The sequence below is a fragment of the Sturnira hondurensis genome, unplaced genomic scaffold, assembly GCF_014824575.4.
Source record: "Sturnira hondurensis isolate 20B ecotype Veracruz unplaced genomic scaffold, ASM1482457v3 Scaffold0018665, whole genome shotgun sequence".
NCBI classification, from domain to species: Eukaryota; Metazoa; Chordata; class Mammalia; order Chiroptera; family Phyllostomidae; genus Sturnira; species Sturnira hondurensis.
In genome coordinates this window covers 24,640-30,818 of record NW_028091296.1, presented here as the reverse complement: position 1 = coordinate 30,818, position 6,179 = coordinate 24,640, and the positions used below count along the sequence as shown (strand labels likewise).

The following is a 6,179-nucleotide window of genomic DNA, read 5'->3' as shown; positions in this document are numbered from 1 at the left end:
ACCCCAGTTCCCCTCAGCTGGGGACCCGGAAGCCCCTCGACGAGACGCCCCGAGTCTCCTCCGCCGCCGCCGGGGTCTGACCCTCCCCTCCCCCCAGGCCTCAGCGTCCTCAGCCCGGAAGCCGCGGGATCGAGTCCTCAGGGACCCCGGGCCTGTCGGCCCGAGAGACGGCGGTCGGCCGGGGACCGCGCCTGCGTCCCGTGCGGGCCTCTCCGGATCCCCGGGTGCGCCTCCGCGCCCTTCCCGGGAAAAGCGCGCTTCCTGGTGCCACCACAGGCCCGTCGGGACGATGGGACCCCTCAGACGCCCCTCAGACGCCCTCAGGCAGCTGCCAGCGGAGCCCCCGCTGAGGCAGCGAGGGGTGGGAAGGGCGGGAACAAGGGCTTCCGGGCAGCGCGGCCCCGCCCTGTCCAGCCCCTCCCCACACAGGCCACCCCCGCCTCGTGGTCGCTTCCTTGGACTCCCTGCCGACGGGGAGAAAGGCCGGTACAGGAACAGGATCGTAAAGAGGGACTCCCCAGCCCAGGTAGCGCGCAGGCGCTGGGCCCAGGGGCCTGGGGAACCCGCCGGGCTGCTGAGCTGGCTCCGGCTCAGGCGGCTCCATCCACTTGCAGCTCCCTCCTGCGTGGACACCGATGGGGGCAGTTTGCTCCTTAGGTCAGAGCAGGGCTGGCGCTGATGGTGCGGCGCTCACAGCAACCCGCCGTAGACTCTCCCATCCCATCGGAGCTGGTCACACGGGCTTCCTGCTGCTCGTTCGTCCTCCAAGCTCTGTGCTTTCAGGACAAAGATATTGTCTCTTTCCAGGTCTCAGGGCCCCTCGACCGGCTTTCCTGTGTCACCACCGCAGGCAGGCCACCGAGCTCCAGGAGGAGGACCCTGAGGATTCTGATGAAGAATGGGCTCCATGGCAACAAGGTGTGGGGCAGAAGGAGGCAGAGCTGCCCTCCTGACAAGGACCTGGTGTAGGTCAGGCTGCATCTCCGGAGTTAACCAGCGAGCAGGGTTTGCTTGTCCAGCAAACACGCAGGATCCAAAACAGCCTATCGTACAGTCAGGGACTATTCCTGTAAACTGTCAAGTGTGAAACATAATCACATATATTTATAGATACGTTAATAAGCAGTAAATGTGTAAGAACATACAAGTGAATAAGAAATTCAGAATAGTTGTCATCACAAGAGAGAAAGGCAGGTCTGGCTGATGAGGAGTGTCCCCACACCTGGCTGCCCCGTGGCCTGCATGGAGACAGACAGGAAACATTATTAACCATGGTGATTATGGGAGCTGGGGGGAGGGCCAGGGTTGGAATTGGTTGATCACTGTATCATTTCCTGATGTCGACCATGGTGCTGTTCCGTCCAGTATCATGAGTTTTTGGTTGGAGGGTCAGTCTACTTATGGATCTAGGGTTGAAACACAGCTGAAGTCAAAATGTGGTCTTTAACTTGACTGGAATTGTGTTTCTGTGGTCATCAGACTGGACGATGACCAGAGTCTGATGATTAAGGAAGGGCATGGATGGCCGGTATGTGCACAGGGAGAAGGATATCAGAGAAAAGAGGTGAGGGGGTCATGGTGCCCTTAGCCTGGAGGACGCAAGTTTCAATGAAGACAACAGAACAGAGAAAGGGTTATGGTGAAGACATGGAGTTTCTGTGCAGTTACTTTTATTACATTTTTGTCAGGGGAGCCCAATTTATTTTTTAATAAATGTAATAGATGCTTTATGAACACAGGATGAAGCATAGATGACACTTTGTCTATTTTTCTTATCATTCTAATGAAACTAGTAGATGGCCACAATAGAATCCTAGGTCTTAATGATACCTCAGAAAACATTTTCCAATAATCCTTGGATTGTTCTTGGACTACTCTCGTTCAGAATTCTGTGTCCTTAATAAGAATCTCCACATTTTTGGAACATTTACCAACCAAAACACTGATTTCTCATATCTTTCAGTGAAACCTTCTTGGGTGGCCCTCAGAAGGGAGCAGAGTAAACACCAGAAGGTGGGTATTTTCCAAATCCTGTTGACAACAAAATTTTCCTCATAGATAGAAATGCAGGTAAGAATAGCAAAATGCAGAAAGTATCCTAGGAACTGCCACCTTCCTTTCCTGGTCTCTTCAACACATTGTCCAACGTTATCATCCGTTTTTAAAGATTTTATTTATCAGTGTTTTAGAGAGAGGGGAATGGAGGGAGAAAGAAAGGGAGAGAAACATGAATAGGTTGCCTCTCATACGCCCCCAAGTGGGGGACCTGGTCTACAAGCCAGGCATGTGCCCTGACAGGGAATGGAACTGGTGACCTTTCAGTCTGCAGGCCAGTGCTCAATCCACTGAGTCACACCAGCCGGGACCCATCATCATCGTAATAGTTAACAACTACAGCAGCAATAGTAACTACCATTTGTTTCATTCTCACAATGTTTCAGACTAACAATTCTATGTGAATAAACTCACATTATAACCACCTGGTGAGGAAGGTATTGTAACTGTCACCATTTGCAATGAGGAAAGTGAGCTTTCAGAGATATAGAAATGTTTGACTATATGTCTAAGATCACAGTATCAGTGGTAGTGCAGTCTAATCCATAATTTCTTCTCTGAACTACTTACAAACTCATTAAAACTTCCATAGTTTTTCCCTAGCTAGTGTGACTTGGTTGGGTGTCATCCTGCAAAGCAAAAGATTACCAGTTTGATTCCTGGTCAGGGCACATGCCTGGATTGTAGATCATTTTCCTGGTTGGGGTGTGTGTGAGAAGTGACTGATCAATATTTCTCTCTCACATTGCTGTTTCTCTGTCTTTCTCCTTCACTTCCCCTCTTTCAAAAAAAAATAAACAAAATCTTTTTTAATTAAAAAATAAAACTGTCAGTTTTCTACAGTTTACATTGTCTTACATGTATGTCATTACATCATTCATCTGACTGACAGTTTCAACCAAAGTTCTTCTCTGCTATACTGAAGTGAGAGATGCACTAAGACCCCCCGAATAAGGACAGTGTACAGTGCATAGGCAGTTGGTGCAGTGGATGGCCCCAAATGAAGAAGAATGTAAAATGTCCAAGATCATAACCTCCCATTCTAATCAAAGAAAGCGCCTCCCACCCCTGAGGAGCTTCAGGTTTCATGATTGAGGAACAACAAATAATAAAATGACTTAAGGACTTCATACAGATTACACACTCTTCAACAGAAACTTATCTGTCTGAAACTGATTTCAAATGCCCTTTCTTATAGGATCAAGTAACAGCTTCTTTGTCTGACCTCTAATGAGACCCCTCTCATCCTGTTTAGAATCATTTGTTCAGCCTGCCTGCTCTGTGTTGTGAGCTCTTTGGGAGGCTGGTCCATACCTGAGACTTCTCAGAGGTCACAGGCCGAGATCAGGGATCCTCAGGGCCCCCGAATGTTTGCTGGATGGTTTCACAATTACAAATTAAATTAGAAGATGATCAATGAACGCTGATGGTAATTTCTGTGGGATTGAAATATGGAGAGAGCTGAGGGGTAAATTGATAGCACATTCGTGCTGTATTACATAATTCACAGAATACTTTGTTGAATAGTATTTAATTGCATGTTCACTATAACATTAAAAACTAGTATGTTATAGATCAGGACACTAGCTACTGGTATAGCCTTATTCAAATAGTCGATGAGAACCAGGTAATCTAAGTACAAATATTCTTTCCAACATATTGCACATTTTATTTATTGTCTAGATATGTTTCTGCCAACTATTTATTCTCTACCCAATATCCTTCACTCTCAATATTACAGAGATCGTTGAAAGAAAAGAGCCATAAGGCATGGGTTCTAATCTTGGATTCATTACTCACATTGGCCCTATCCCCTCCAATATTCATACTCCCTACGTATTTCCAAGGGTTGAAGTTTTAAATACATACATGTGAAATATATAATAGGCCTTAAAAATTAAATACATGTTATCTTTTAATATGTGACTCCTATATTGAAGGAAACATCCAGAGTGCCATTAAGCAATAAATATAGTTAGAAGGAATTGTTAGGAACAGCAGATTTGATGACTGGAAGTGAATCAGAGCATGCCTAGAAACCAGTGTCCCCTCCTGGAGAAACATGTGCCTTTGGAAAACACACTAGACAAAAATCGGGTAAGAAAATAATTTGGAAACTTTAGTTCCTCTAAGTGCTACAGAAGGGCTGATAAGTATGACCTAGGTCTGTGAGGTGGACTTTGGGTAGGCCTGCATTTACGCTGGGCTAAGCTGAGGCTGAAGTTACCACTGGAACTTTGGGCAAATCCTATAAATTCTCTGAGCTCCTGAATGCTAATGTGTAAAGTGAAGATACGGAAACCACTCATATTGTTTGAAAATGTTAAGTTGAATTTAAAACAGGTGACACGCAAGTTGTCAAAAAAAAATCCATCTGTGATAATAGCAACCACACTTTATTGGTGTTGTGTGCCCAGGCCTTTATTCAATGCGTAACACATAAAGTCAATAAACATTTTATCAGTGATTAAAGATTGGCAAGTTAAAACTGTTAATGGGAAGATCTAGAAACTAAAATTGAATCAGTCATCTGTAGTTAGTGTGGCATCTTAGTTTTCTGAACCAATTGTTAACAGTAAAATACCAGAGTGTGCAAAAGGACAGGTAATAAGTAGGTGGGAGGAGATTGTATGTTATCTGACAAAATAGGAACTAGCACTCTAGACCCCACCAACCTCGCTCACCTGCTCTTCTCCAGCTCAGAACTCAGGAGAAAAGAGATTGACGTGAAGATATATAGCTTACAAGAAAGTGAGGACTGTGTGTACCAAGAGGTCACCGAGCCCCAGGATGATGACTACCTTTGTAAGTGACCCTCACTAAGAAGTATGTTAAGATACAGTAATGTCAACTAGTCCTTTGGTCCCCAAATTATTCCCTTCCTCTAGTGACCTAGAGTACAGGATTGAGTTTCAATGATGTGAGTGCCAGACTCCCTCTGAAGCTCTTTGTGTCCAGGAACATGCACTATACCTTTCCTAACCCCTGTTGTTCTTGCCTCCAGATTGTGAGAAGTGTCAGAATTTCTTCATCGACAGCTGTGCTGTGCATGGGCCCCCTACATTTGTACAGGACAGTGCAGTGGACAAGGGGCATCCCCACCGCTCAGCCCTCACCCTGCCCCCTGGGTTGAGAATCGGGCCATCGGGCATCCCTGAGGCTGGGCTTGGAGTGTGGAATGAGGCAGCTGATTTGCCTGTGGGTCTGCACTTCGGCCCTTATGAAGGACACATCACAGAAGATGAAGGGGCAGCCAAGAGCAGATACTTCTGACTGGTGAGAACTATTTACCTCTTCCACTGTCCTCTTGCTTCCCACATTCCTTCTGAGGCTTGGAGGGACCTCACCTCTTATGTGCTAGACATGGAGGGGATGATGTGGTTAGCTCTGTGCACTGACTGGACTTCCCATGAACACAGAGCTCCTGTTTAAGGACCAGAAGGTAAGGGGGAGCAAAGTGGTGCAGACACAAAGGAGTGGCTTCTCCCTTGTGGGGCTCCTGCTGTGATTGGACAGGTAGACTCGGATGTGTAGGTGATGAGGAAGAAAAATATCATGTGGTCACAGCTGGCAGTTGAATCCCCATGCAGGCTGAATGAACTTTGATGACTGTGGAGTAAAATAATTCTGAGTATTACTTTCCCACCAAAAAAAAATAAAAGGTCTTTAACTTCTTTTCTGAAACACAGATCACCAAAGGGAGAAACTGCTATGAGTATGTGGATGGAAAAGACAGATCCTGGGCCAACTGGATGAGGTGAGGTCAGCAGGTCTCTGGGTGCCAGAAGGGACATTCATCCCCCAGGAGCCCATATATCTTTCCCTCTCATCATGCCTCCTCAATGGTCTCCCTTAATCCTTTTTTCCCTCTTTTTCTCCATACACTGTTCTTTCATTTCAGGGGACACTTAGGAAAAAAGTACAGCATATGTCCTCAAAATGTAAAGGTCTCTACTAGACACAACATGAGCACTGGAAAGGTCCTTGAAGAGGCTAGATTCACCAGGGACACTGGATTACACTTTAATTTATCAAATAAACATTAATTAAGGACTTACCATATTCCAGTTTAAGTGAAGGAATACATTACTTTAACAGATGACACAACCCATGTCCTTATGAAG

The 6,179-nt window shown here is 46.1% G+C and overlaps 1 long non-coding RNA gene and 1 pseudogene across 1 annotated transcript; both read left to right on the top strand.

Moving 5' to 3' along the window:
• The first annotated feature begins 461 nt into the window (after positions 1-461).
• On the top strand, positions 462-2,016 carry LOC119003319 (uncharacterized). Its single transcript, XR_005069934.1, has 3 exons — positions 462-526; positions 808-918; positions 1,964-2,016. It is a non-coding gene; the product is annotated as an uncharacterized LOC119003319 (long non-coding RNA).
• A 48-nt stretch (positions 2,017-2,064) lies between these two features.
• On the top strand, positions 2,065-5,328 carry LOC119003321 (probable histone-lysine N-methyltransferase PRDM7; annotated as a pseudogene).
• Positions 5,329-6,179: the final 851 nt, after the last annotated feature.